The following is a 15,065-nucleotide window of genomic DNA, read 5'->3' on the forward strand; positions in this document are numbered from 1 at the left end:
CACTCGTAAAATAACAGAGTGGCTAATGACAGACAGACTAAGCTGACAAATCAAGTTACTTAATAACATACTATCTTATAAACTGACCACATTACTCTCTAAATAAATAAACGATTGATTACATGACTAATTATCAAAATAAATACCTAACTAAGAAATTAACTTGCAAAATCGTTGACTAATGAACTAAGTAATGAATTTATAAATTTATTGACTGAGAACTAATCGATTAAATGATTATACTAACTTATTCACTCAGAGAGTAGCTAGCAGGTAACCGCTCTAGAATAACCCATCATGGGCTGAGACTTAATTTATTTCAAAATCTATTTCATGATTTCACTTTAATATTACCCTCGCATCTACGTCTCGGGCCTTCAAGTTCTTGTTTCCAAAAGGTTTTACAACCAGTGGTCCTTGTTTAATCTCTCATGCTGCATACTTCATTCCCAGACTGCAACTTGAGAATGCTGTAGTATACTGCACAACGGAGTGCTTTGTTAAACAAAGTCTTAAAACACCACACTTATTCTAAATTTGTTGATAGCGCTACTTTTAAGGTGTGAGCATCGCAAAGGAGGAGGACCCAGAAATCGGTGGTAATAGATTTAAAGATCCAACTTTAGCCATGGTATAGGTATGCAGGCCTATATGTACAGTAATTGTTTTTCGGGAACAGAGGCTCAGGAGAACTTGATGAGGCACTGAACCTCGCGTGCCTCCCGGTAGTGCTTCATAGAGCCAACCGGCCATTGTTCCTCGGTCAAGACATACGAGGGTAGCAGATCCGCTTCAAGACAATTTACAGTGACTTGTGTTACCAGTTAATTAAAGAGATATTTTAATGTAATTAAATTTTAAATTATGTAAACCAAGGATTTAAACCACATCAAACCATAAGGCTACTGACATATCATTACTGGTGTTACGAAAATGGATTATCATTAATAATTAACATAATTCGCATAAGAAGTGGCGTTTAAAGTCCCAGAAAAAATTAATTTGTTTTCTGTCCAAAATCATGTGAATAGATATCATTAAATATGAAATGGGGGCTATAGTCTGGATCTGTAAGTGTATAGGACGACAAATTTAGTTTTAAATAAAATTTTTGTTATCGAAATGTACAAAATTCACCTTGCAGGTTGCACAGCGTTAAGACACCGTTTAACATACGTAAAATAGAAGGTTTGATTAAAATATTTCTATCGCCTGAATCGTTAGAAACGAAAACCTAATTGATATTTATGACTTTAAATTTGAAGATGTTATGATACCAGAAACAAAATTGAAAACAATTTACACAACAGAAACAAACATTATCACACGTTTGTGAGATGCCAGGTTTTCTAGGTGGTGGCTATAAAGACGAATTCAACCAGACTACACGACGGAATAGCCCAGAAGACAGCCATTTTATATCATATATTATTATGCAGATACTGATGTGTAAAAGACTATACATAATCTTGCCGATATCTGAATAAAATGTATTTAATCCCATGAACGCCTGAAAGTTTCATATAACCAAACTCAAAAACAGAATTAATTAAGATAGTGGTAGCACAGCCCGATGCTCAATAGCGCCACTGGACATATCTTAATTCAATTCCATCAATCTCCGATCTTCGCTACTTATATCCCCAATGTTATAATGACATCTTCCTCTCGGTCTTCCAAGTGTAAATATTTCAAAAACGATAGGGCGTGAAGAACCGAGGAATGAGGACACATCAAAAAGTTCTCTTCAACCTTAAGAAAGGAGCAATATACATTCAGAGTGCAAGAGAGGTTAGTCGATGTCAGCGAGGGTTAGGCATCCCAGCCTGACACGTAACTGCTGATTGACACGGAAACAACGAGGGAATAAATGGAAGACTGCTTCCCGCACACCACGTTCCTTTCGAATGGTAATTGATCCCCAAAGAGCAAGAGTGAAGTAAGGTTCACTATTCAGTGTTAACACCACTTGGATCCCTCTCATTTCAAACCAGCTCGACCTTAAAGCACAAGGACACAGAAAAAGTTCCTTCTTCCCTTCCGACATGATTTTCCTTGAAGAATTCTGTCTTCTGGGTTGTCGCCCTAATGACGGAGGCAGTATGACCTCTGAAACGTTGGTAAACATCGACCAGACTACACGGCGCAACAACCCGGAAGACAGAAATCTTCATACTCATCGCCCTGATGATGGAGGCAGTATGACCTCTGAAACATTGGTAAACATCGACCAGACTACACAGCGCAACAACCCAGAAGACAGAAATCTTCATACTCATCGCCCTGATGACGGAGGCAGTATGACCTCTGAAACGTTGGTAAACATCGACCTGACTACACAGCGCAACAACCCAGAAGACAGAAATCTTCATACTCATCGCCCTGATGACGGAGGCAGTATGACCTCTGAAACGTTGGTAAACATCGACCAGACTACACAGCGCAACAACCCAGAAGACAGAAATGTTCATACTCATCGCCCTGATGACGGAGGCAGTATGACCTCTGAAACGTTGGTTAACATCGACCAGACTACACAGCGCAACAACCCAGAAGACAGAAATCTTCATACTCATCGCCCTGATGACGGAGGCAGTATGACCTCTGAAACGTTGGTAAACATCGACCTGACTACACAGCGCAACAACCCAGAAGACAGAAATCTTCATACTCATCGCCCTGATGATGGAGGAGGTATGACCTCTGAAACGTTGGTTAACATCGACCAGACTACACAGCGCAACAACCCAGAAGACAGAAATGTTCATACTCATCGCCCTGATGACGGAGGCAGTATGACCTCTGAAACGTTGGTTAACATCGACCAGACTACACAGCGCAACAACCCAGAAGACAGAAATGTTCATACTCATCGCCCTGATGATGGAGGAGGTATGACCTCTGAAACGTTGGTTAACATCGACCAGACTACACAGCGCAACAACCCAGAAGACAGAAATCTTTATACTCGCCGCTGTGAAAACCTTAAATCTTACACAATTTCCCTTCTTTCCGTTCGCCTTCCGCCCACGTATTTATCAAATTACTGACCTCAGACACTCTTCTCTCACTTCTACCTTCTTTCAGTATATTATTTACTCTGCTTATGTTTTGGTAACATATTCTTTTCCATAAATTCCATCCTTGTTTTGTTGTGTTATTTAATTACACTTTCACATCTGCAGAGGGCGACTGACAATGATGTTTGGCCAGGACAGGGAAGGAAACGGCAGTGGCGTATTTTAGGGCACTTTGCCAACATTTACCTGGAGGGACTGATGAAAGCCACGAGATGCATCCCTCAAGACGGCCGGGCTCCGAGCCCATAATCCAAGCCCGAAGTCCCGAATACGACACAGGAGTGCAAATTGTTTAAAAGCAACGTTCGGTCTGTTCTTCTCGTACTCATGGCCGTTCTTTCATTTTTTGGCGTCTGCTATCTGTTTTTTCTGTTATCTCCCCTTTTTATATATTTCCACTTTTATTGCTTTTCTGTCCGATTCTTCCTTTTACTTTCTTTGCTGTCATTTCATCACTCTTTCTTACTTTCTCATATAAATCAAAAGTTGTAACTGTAAAGGAATCCATTTCGAGCTTCTTACGAAGAGCAATGTACCTTCCGAGTGGCCACAATACCGAAACGGATTTTAGACGTACTCTCAGGGTAGAATGGAACATAATATTAAAGTGTGCTTTTTAATTTTATTTTATTTACGATGTTTCAACGACGCAGCCAGTAGCACAGTGTAGTTTCTTAAATATGCTGCAACGGTGTGAAACAGCAATGAGTAACCATAGCATAGAGTTCAATAGCGGGGTTTTATGATCACACCAATGAACCACTATATTCAATAAAAATTATACTTACAATTTAAAATAAATTAATGCAAATCTTAAACGTCTGAGTAGATTTTCATCAAATTAGACAGCGGAGAGATTTAATAAACTCTATAGAAGAATTCCAGTTTTGGTTCAAAAAATCGGACAAAGATAAGGGGCACTTTACATGAAAACATACATGTATTTCTGCATGCAGGAGTGAGCGGGTAGTGGAATCCACATACAATTACGTTAAGGGAATCCTCCGTCATGACGTCACCCAATTAGACAGGGGCAAGAAACGCATAGGCTGCTAATCCAAGAAAACTGACGCCATTAATTCCATCCCCGAAGGTCAAATTCCTAAGAAATATGTCATAATTATTACTCTACAGACACATTTTCCAGCCTGTTAATTTGGCAAGCCTTCTTGCGTGAAGACAAATAATTTATTCTGATGAAAAGTCATTCTTAGCATCATTCCGTGACACGTGAGGTAAACGTTTATTTCATTCATCTTATTATAAACCAAATATATTATGACCAGGACGGAAAATATTTTAATCGATATCTAATTAGCAACAAGGGAAATTTTTAACAGTTTCTCTTATTTGTAGTGGTAACAAGTGGTGGATGTTTTATAGTTAACCAACGGCAGAATTTATGCTTCATGTAGGATGCAACGGTGGTATTTAAGTTCACGAGGGAAAAATTGAAAATAGAGATCGTGACCCTCATACAGTTTCCATTTCATACATCGTTACAGCTGACATGTAAAAACAACGGAAAAGTCCACTGGACCATCTCCTTAAACCGACAAGTTCCCTTATAATCTTGCGAAAAAAACTGATGTCATCTAAAGATGGCTGTCTTTTGGGTTTTGTGCTGTGCAAACTCAGGGATGTTCATAGACGTTTAAGACGTGCGAACTGGCCCTATCATCAGGGCGATTAGTAAGTCATCGCCCTGATGATGGAGGCAGAATTACGTCAAAACGTCGACAAATTTCTACCAGACTACACGGCGCAACAACCCAGAAGACAGAAATCTTCAGACTCACCGCCCTAAGAACCTGAAATCTCGCCAGATGGCATCTGATTTTACTTAATAACGTGCGCTTATACAAGAAAAGTTTATCATAAATTCGTAAGCTGCTGGTGTTAAAATCCGTGTAATGTTTTTTTAACTGCTGTACGTATCTAAAATTTTGTAGTGGTAGTACATAGAGCTTTTAACTGCATAATACTGTGAAAGGCCAATGTTGTACATCACTGCCTACCAGACCTACACAAACGAACTGCGTTCGGTTCCGTTGTAAATTGTATGTAAACCAATAAATTTCACATCACGAATTGAAAAAAAAAGCATGTTAAAATCCACAAAAAGGAATATCAAACAATTTATAACATGCTGATGAGACGAAGATAATTCAATTTGAAGATAATAAAGTGAAATCTATCAACTGATCTGACAGAAATACGTTCGACGATTTTTATAGGTCTTCAGTGTCGGGTTATCCTGAATGGTTGCATAGAGTGCCCGTGGAAAACATGAAACTTCAGTTAGGACGTTTCGCCTTCTTTTCAAAAATGGAAAGCGAAAAATCCGTAATTCTGACAGTGGTTAGAATTCCTGTTTCATATTCAGAGTGTCTCAGTTATGATGCCTTGCAGTCTGTCAACGTCACGCAGTTACCTTACCACTGCGCCAACACTGTTAGGTTACATTCCCCGCTCATCTCACCCTCTTTCCTAGTTGACCAAATAAAAATATTTGGTAAAGAGTACAAATTGCAAAGCTCCTCAATGCACAATGCTTATCCTTCTTCCGGTTATTTATTTTTCTCTCTCTTGCGTCCACATGATCGCTTCAACTCTTTATTTTCAAGCATTTTCTTTCCATGTGCTTCTCAAACCAACTATCGCATGTGTCCTACGATTCTGTGCCAATGAACTTTCACAACTGATATAGCATCGTTAAAGAAATTAAAAATCTGCTGATGTTCAGTGGTAACACAGGCTATAACAACATAAAATATGCATACAAACAACTGTTTACAATATGTAGGATACTAATGCCAAAAGCGTTTCGACTTCAAGAGGTCATCATCAGTGGCACAAAGAACAAGACAATTCATATAATATAAACCAAAAGATAATGGTTTTAGTAGAGTATAAAGGTAAGTTCTTTACAAAACCATGTTTAGTAATACTTCACTGGTTGTTTGTTGCACAGGAGTTGGTGTATTGGGCACTTAGCTGTTAGTCCACTGGTCTGATGGTCGTTTGGCATTATTATCCTAAATATTGTAAACAATTGTTTGTATGCATATTTATATTTCAATACACTACAAGGTATACAAGGTTTCAAGGTTTTAACAGGCTATAGCAATAATTGTATGTTAGATTACTGAAGCAAATCTCGGTGAGTTTTATTTATAGTAGTTTCTTCGGAGGGACAGAGTGTTCACGTTAACTATGTTAGCCGTGTTCTCCCGGCTAACACTTAGAAACAAACAAGAAAGTCTTCTGTCTTTCTGTCTTTCTTGGTATTCCATAAACTACATACAGAAGAATCGATTACATAAAACGCATTGCTACTAGTTCCGGTGTTAGCCAGCTATACTGTCTGACTCTACCATCGTGTTGTTAGCCAGCTACTTGAAAATTCTTGCCAATGACGTTATATTCATAGATAAGGCCATCAGGCTACCTCGACGTATATTATGTCTTCATGGCCTTATGGCTGAACTCTGGGTCACCTTTATCCTTAACTACGACGATAAATAATCGTCACAGCAGATCTGTCATCGATAGTGTTGGAGCTTAACACCGAAATGCAATTGTAGGGGCACGCAGAGAACGAGTTTAAAAGTCGAGTGGCAGTTTCAAGCAAAATCAGACAGCGTGACACCTGAGAGTGTCTTTATCTCAACACGAACCTACTCTTAAAGAAAGTAATGTCGCTTCTTAACCCTTCCCAGTTACAATAATCAAGATAATTTGATGGAATTACTGTCTTGAAACAGAAAAAAAATTATACGGTAGCATACTCACTGATAATAATGTCCCGGTACTGATGAAACTGCTATATAATTCACCTGCGGAGAGAAAAAGAAGGATTATTTAAAAACACGATAATCAAACAATGTAACAAATGCAAAGGTAATGTTTGCACACTATTAAGCATAGTAATATTTTTTTTGTGAAGAATGCTTCGAATTAGGTAAAAGGATAAACAGCAACATTTATAGCACGAACTGGAAAAAGTCAATGCAGAAATGTTGTTGAGATAAAGGCATGAAAAAAAGTCTTGTTGTTTAAAGAGAAAAGGGAAAAGAGAAGAAAGAAACAAAAGTAGTAGAGAAATAGTGGAACACAAAAAAGGAACTGGATAGAAAATAAAGTGAAATTAAAGTAAAATGAGGAAAATACATTTGGTGAAGAAAGAAAAATAGGAAAGTCGAGAGAAATGAGTGGCAATGGAAGAGAATGAAACGTAATTTAGAGGACAGCAAAAGAAGTGTGGAAATGGAGAAAGGAGAAGAAAAAATAAGATAAAACAAAATACAAGCCACGGTGGTCTAGCGGTTAGAACGCCTTGTAATCCTGGGGTCTCGGGTTCAATTCCCGGCGGTGCCCGATTTTATAACTTGTGTTGGGCAAGGCCGTGGTCTAGGCAACACGGAGTTTTCCTCCGTGGCATCCCAACAATTACTCCATTCACACACAGAAGAAGGCAATGGCAAACCACTTCTGGATCATCTGCCAAGAACGTATATGAACAGGTCCCAGTCCGAGAAAAGGATGGAAGGATCCTGTTCATATGGACCTGTCGTCAGACAGAACACTAAATAATAATAAGATGAGGTGGTCTAGCGGTTAGAACGCTGGCCTTGTAATCCTGGGGTCCCGGGTTCGATTCCCGGTGGTGCCCAAATTTATAACTTGTGTTGGGCAAGGCCGTGGTCCAGGTATCACGGAGTTTTCCTCCGGGGCTTCCCCGGTTTCTCTCATCCTAACAATTACTTCACATTCATCATCATTTACACACAGAAGAAGGCAATGGCAAACCACTTCTGAATCATCTGCCAAGTAAACGGACCTTTCGTCAGACAGAACACTAATTATAAAAATAATAAAATACAAGATAAGAAATACAAATAGTGCGAAGGAAAAATGATGACAGTAACAAAATACAAAACAGCATCTGTGACGCAGGAGGAATAATTCGAAATGCGGTTGCAGTGTCTCCATCTAAAATGTTCGTTCTCTGGCTCGTAATTGGCTTTTATTTGCGCAAGACGTGGGAGGAAACAAGACGGCGGAAGTGCAGTGGATTTACAACTTGTGACGCACTTCCGCACACAGTGTTGAGTCCCAGAGCAACAGAGGGAATTAATGTGTCCAGTGGGCTCGTCTTTGCTAGCGAGGTATTAAAACCCTCTATCGGAAATCCCCCACTGGAAACTCCGGCTTCCTGGAAAGTGAAGGAGAAGCGATAACCACACGAGAGAATTGGGGTCAACTGAACCCACCACTCAACACAACAGGTTCACAAATGCAGATACCATACAAGATTATTATCCATAAAATCTTTGTGGAGTGATTAGGCCGTGGTATATTTAAAACTAGAATACCGGCATTTGATTCAAATGATTCCGTGGTCAGTCTTTACCCACCAGACTGGAAGAGGAGACGCGGAAAAACACCCATGCCTTGAGTGTGACTCGAACCCACGGTCACAGCAGTCAGGCGCACGAGGACCATGCCTCAGACCGCGTGGCTACTGGGGCCGGCAATCATGTACCGGGTGTCTCCTTTAAATATCTACTCAGCCGGTCGAGAATATTTTTCTTGCTTTTATTGATTCAGAAGTTTCATCATAATACTCACAAAATACCATCATTTCATCCAATGCGGCCTTTTCTGAATGTACGTAGAATCAGCCCACATCTTCATACAGCATATATATAATAATTTACTTAAATGTAATCATTTAAAGAACAGTGGTAACTAAGCCTGGGCGTTTCACGTGCTTAATCATTAAATAACTAACCAATTTAACAACAAAGTATATTTATTTGGCTCTCATGACAACCAGAACAAACAGTAATAATTTCAATAAGCAACATTAGCGACTGATCTTTGTAATGAAAACACACTTGGAGATTTCAGATCCTGAGGATGGGGAGAGTAAACCCTCGGAAACGTTGGTCAGAATCTACCAGACTACACGGTGCAACATCCCAGAAGCCAGCTGTCTTCATTGAGAAAATATGTTTTATTTTCTAAATATTATTTAGACAAACTTCGTGTTACAAAGTGATATCATTATTCGGGCTTTCAATCAAGTTTGTATGCATATCAAATCTAAAAGTTCTTGACGATGGTGATGAGTCAATTGAGTAAAAATCTTCTTGGATATTATCCATCGTCTAGTCAATAAAATATAAAACGACGTTTCGGAGATGGGGCTCTATCTCGGTCTTCAGGTACCTACTCAGTTGGGCCCACTAGATAGAGCTATTCCCTATCTCCGGAGATAGAGCCCCATCTCCGAAACGTCGTTTTATATTTTATTGACCAGACGATGGATAATATCCAAGAAGATTTTTATTCAAGTTTGTATGCGATTACCATTTCCCCACGTAGCCTGTCACCTTAAGATTTACCTTTTTAAGTGTTATTCATAAATTCTTAACTTTCTACTTGAACTGCAAAAGCGTTGTTCCTTATGCGTGATCACACAGGCACTACTTTCCGTAGTAACAACGACTCCCCCACCCCCGAAGTTAATTTTAAGTAATTACGCTACTAAATATCTCTTAAAATGTTGTTAAAATAAATAACGAGGCCAATGTAACATATTTAAATACCAAAAGCTTTAGGATTTCTCAATTGGTTTACAGTTTATTGAAAAAAAATTAATTTCTTAAGAAAATAATAGACGCTCAGATGGCGAAGAGGTTCCCAGGCTTTTAAAGTTTTGGAGTCATGTTCACAACAGTCCGCCACTAGTCCTTTACCGTAATCTGACGAAACCAATCGACAAATTTTCAGTCTATTTCCTTCATAATCATTTTACATTTTATTCTCTTATCTCGGCCTTCCCTGGCCACAGCTTACAGCAGGTATTCTTAAGAAATATTTCTTGTGACACTTTATTCAAATGTTAGCCGGATACCTCACTCAGTATAGTGACTTCCTACGAACTGAACGATCGGGGTTCGATCAGCGACAGGAGCAGACGATTTCATTTTAGCCTCTGCGCCAGACCGCTCCTGGACCCCACCCAGCTTCCTTTCCCGGGGATAAAACTGACCACTCGTTCATCTCCTTCTAGTGCCGAGGCTGAGAATACATTGGCATGTGTCAGTGTGGCTTTACATTACTTAATTCAAATTTGCAATTGGGCTACGCTGTACTGAATCCATTTTTCTGCGTGTTTTGCATATTAAACTTCATTTAATGACGTAAGCATAAAACAACTGTTACCTGCAGCAGCTGACGCTGAACGTAAAAGCAGATCCACAGATGGTGTTCTCCATTCTGTCGCAGATGACTTTGGGGGTGGAAAAAGGGAAGTTTCGAAAGGTTCCGTCCTACAATGTAAGATATTTTAAGAAACATTCCCATACCGTCCAAAGTTAAGCAACGTATATCCAGGTTAACTTTAAAATAAATATTGAAATCGTGTCTATATCAAGTAAATAAATCAGGAAAATTACGTCAATGTTTTAATTTTCAAGGGATATGGTCCAGACAACACTTAAATTACAACAAACGGAAGGAACCAAATACAGGTTCTTGATTTCTGTGTCAAGGCTTTTCCCAATTCTTAGATTACAAGCTTCTGTAACGAAAGATGCTGCAGAATGATCATTAAGGAAGTTGAAATAAGCGTTCGCATCTTCTTTAAAGTGTCATACTGTCCCAGCGTTTGCTTTGTTAATTATTTATTTCCCGTCACAGTGACCGCGTGGTCTGAGTCGTGGGCCTTGTGCCGCTTGGTCGCTGGGACAGTGGGTTCGAATCCCACTCAAGCCATGGATGTTTGTTTGTCCGCGTCTTTCTGTGTTGTGCTGTCCTGTGTACAGGTAGAGGCCTTAGGACGGGTCGATCCCACGTCCAAGGAGTCCTACCAACAACTACTTCGATTACGTACCGTCAAATAGGTAGGATGATTTTATAAATAATTTCTATGGTACTTGAAGTAGGCGGCTGTGGCCTATTTTGAGGTAATACATACGTTAGAATTTTTTCTAGACGGACTTGGAAAACACACTACAATTTCCGGTCAGGATACCCAATTTCTAAGCCGATATTTGGGCTCAGGACTTCACTAATACGAAAATGTGCTAACCACTTCATAGCTACATTCATTTGTAAAAGGGGTTTTAGGTAGGGAAAAGTGTTGAAAGAACATTCCTGTAAACAGGAGTCACTATTGATAAGCACCAGAGTGTACCAAAGCTGTGACTGTAACATATTTGTTGTATTGCACAGAGAAAGTAGTGAGTGAAAGGGGAGGAGGGTAAAGTAGGGCTGGCTTATTTCATAGCCGTATCACCACGCCAGCTACTTCTGTATGCAAAGTGAACTGCGGTCTTGTTCCACAGCCGGTGGACTGCGGGCAGTATTACCAGAACTCAGCTTAGCACGTGTCTAAAAACGAAGTTCACTACTTGTATCATTATTACCATATTTCCCTGTGTACAAGACGAACGTCAGTTTAACCTTTTGAATCCGCAGCTATTCAAAGGGGTTTTAAATTATTGAGAATTCTTGTTCTGCACACCAACGAACTCTGGGTAACGCTCCCAGAACCCACCATTACAGGCACAGAGAAAAACATGTCAAGTGTTGTCTTATGGAATATGAAGGTGTGTAGACTTGTACGCGGTTCTTCAATATGCTGAACTGTATGTGTACTTATTATTCATTAATCGTGTTCATTTACTTAAAGCCTTTTTCCAAAAAAAGACTGTAAGTAAATGGAGGTCCTTTGTGTCTGAAATCAAGTTTGTCTTACGTTCGAACTGCAACGGCGCAGAGAACAAGAATGCAGTACGCATAAATTCTTAAATACGACAATACATATTTCAAATGCGTTCCTTGCTATGTTACGTACATCACTAACGTAGGAGTATGTAAAATTCAGAGAAAATACAAACAAAATTAATAACGGAATTGAGTTAACCTTTCACAGTGATAAAAGCTAAGGACATTAAAATAGAATAGATAAATGCATGGATGTGTTAAACATAATATCATGTAACAATTATTTATTTTCATCCGTCTTATCACAATATTTAAAATTTCTTATAATTAAGATAATAAAATATATTGATGTTCCATATCGATTGATCGATTTACATTTTGGAACATCCTTTACACAACATGTTTCAGTTTTTATAAAACCATCTTCAGGTGTATAAGATTTATGAACTTAAAACTCAAATATTATTGACCCACACCTATAAGATGACAGTCTTACTTCTGGACATATCGGAACAATCAATCCTACATCTAGGACCGATATGTACATCAGATAAAATTTAAGAAAAGACAACACCTCACCCAAAATTGAAAAACAAATGGCATAAAACATCACCAAATGGAATAATATTTGAGTTTTAAGTTCGTAAATCTTATACACCTGAAGATGGTTTTATAAAAACTGAAACATGTTGTGTAAAGGATGTTCCAAAATGTAAATCGATCAATCGATATGGAACATCAATATATTTTATTATCTTAATTATAAGAAATTTTAAATATTGTGATAAGACGGATGAAAATAAATAATTGTTAGAATATTCACAATATGACGCAATTACACTATCTTATAATATCATGTGTTCTGTCCACTAGTAAATATGCCTACGGCTTCAGCCCTGAGCGTGCTAAGACAGGCCTACTATCCCAGCTGAGGACAGATGAAAGAAATTATTGTCGTCTGTGGAGATCGAGTTAGAAGCTTCAAGGGAAAACCTGTCACGGACCTTCTGGTTTATGTGGAACACAATCTGGGGATAAAGCACGTGATAAATGGCTTCTGTGACAAAGGCTCTGCAGAGAACTTATTGTGAGGCGGGAGGCCTGCAATCAGGAGTGTGACGATCCTCTGACACGCAGAGCGCAGTAACGGATTTCTGCCATGCTTCCTAACTACACGCACATGGGGAACCCAATGTTTGCTCCTCATACACCGAAATAATTCAGAGCGCAATTTTAATTTTAATTAGATTTAATAAATAACACAATTCCAAAAAATTGAGTATCTAAAATGTTCAAAAATCTCCTATTAATCACACAGAGTCCGCCTGACTGTCTGCACACAAATGACATCAAAACTAGGGACCGATTATAACAAAACTCAATATGTTAGATGCACTGTAAATTTTGTGGAATCATGGTAAATTATATTATTTTTATAAAGTTTTGTTAATCTTAAGGACAGTTTCATTTAGGTTTGGATTATCTAGTTAAGGTTTTACTTAGACATAATTTGGTCGTAATGATGTATTTTAATAAAACTCAAAATATGGCATTTCTTGTATAGGAATATTGTTATGTGTTAGTTTCATTTAATTATAAGTCTACATGTGTTCGTCACGTGACGTATTCAGACGACAAAATTAACAGAACACAACAAACGCCTAGTAAGCTACTTATAATTACAAAGCTCACACAAGAATATGGCACATGGCTTTGACCTGCTAATTACTTTAAAGTGATGTGTACGGGCTCGTCCTTAGATTAACAACCAGTCCCACCAACCAACCCACGCAAATGTCACACACAACAATCCATTAGCAAACTCAATCTCTGCGCCTAGAGACAGGCGATTTTCAAAATAATTTTATGGCACACCCCACTAATTTTATAGAGTGGGTAATACAGATGATGCACTGATCACATTAGAGTGATTACATAACGAAAAGAGGCGGTCGAGATATGCCTAACACAACTTTGAGCGGAAAATCTAAGAATAGAAAAATTGGAGCCGTACAAAGAATTATAATATTAAAATAGAATTTAGAGACATAGGGATGAATATGGTGGACTGAATTAAATTGTATCAGGATAGCGTCTAATAGTGGGTTACTTATGAACACAGCAATTAACCTTTAATTATCATTAAATACAGGTACCAGGCTACTTATTACTAACTCCAATGGAAATCCTTTACCACAAACCTTGATCAAATTATACTTCTGTTTTGTGTTGTAGTGATAGACAGAATATTTTGCTCGAAAATCCCTCAGGGCACAGATCGCCTAAGAAATGTAATTCTAAAAAGGTTAGCTTTAAAAAAAAGCTTAAAGAAATACCGCTCGATCTGGATTCGACTGAATGAAGATGCAGTCCATTGGTGGACTGCCGTAAACGCGGTAATGATCACATGGGTTCCATAAAAGCCAATAAATTTCTTGATCCGATGATCGACTATAAGATTGTCCAGAAAAAGTCTGCTCTGTGGAGCCAGTTGACGTTGTAGAAACGGGTCGACCTTCCAGTCTTAATATTGAAAACTAAATTTAATGCATTAATTCCTTGTAGAACAGCAGGAATCTCTAGCAGCCTTATTAATCAGATTAAACCACGTTAAACAGTGCAAACCACGAATAATCCCAGTCAGACTGGACCAAAAGTGACAATATATTATCAAATCTAACTTTCTGATACTGGGATACTGGATACTGGAAACGACCCGTTCTTCAAGTGCCTGAGCACTGCGGGTCCCAACTTTTCGTTGGCTTGATCTACAGACATTCGGCAGGACTCCTTGGACGAGGGATCGGCCCGTCGCGAGGCCTCTACCTGTACACAGGACAGCACAACACAGAAAAACGCGGACAGACGTCCATGGCTTGAGTGGGATTCGAACACACGGTCCCAGCGACCAAGCGGCACAAGGCCCAAGCCTCAAGCCGCGCGACCACTGCGGACCCCCTAACTTTCTGATACCCAACATAATACAGATACGGTGCTGTAATTGAAAGAAAACACCATGTGTAAAAAAATTCTCTGGCGAGGCATTTCGAATGCAAGACCATTAGTCGATCCTACACTTTCTTGTCAGTCCTTTAACACGAGTGACATATATTCGGAAGAACTTCGGTCAGATACTTCGATGTTTCTTTTACTGTTCCTAAGAACAAACAGCTATGTGACACACCACAGAAAACAAACATTAGAAATAATCAAAGAAAAAATACAAAATAAAGACAGGCAGAA

General features: G+C 38.9%; 1 protein-coding gene across 15 annotated transcripts in view; it reads right to left on the reverse strand.

Moving 5' to 3' along the window:
* Positions 1 to 15,065, reverse strand: part of LOC110831748 (CUGBP Elav-like family member 1) — a 1,322,428-nt gene that overhangs the window by 1,196,014 nt on the left and 111,349 nt on the right. For all 15 annotated transcript variants that reach the window (XM_087351842.1, XM_087351829.1, XM_087351836.1 and 12 more), the window contains exon 2: positions 6,876 to 6,919. The gene's annotated coding sequence lies outside the window, so the exon portion shown is untranslated. The remainder of the gene's footprint in view (positions 1 to 6,875; positions 6,920 to 15,065) is intronic.

The sequence above is a fragment of the Zootermopsis nevadensis genome, unplaced genomic scaffold, assembly GCF_977971745.1.
Source record: "Zootermopsis nevadensis isolate Lab colony 2312 unplaced genomic scaffold, Znev_1.0 Znev_ptg000020l, whole genome shotgun sequence".
Lineage (NCBI taxonomy): Eukaryota > Metazoa > Arthropoda > Insecta > Blattodea > Termopsidae > Zootermopsis > Zootermopsis nevadensis.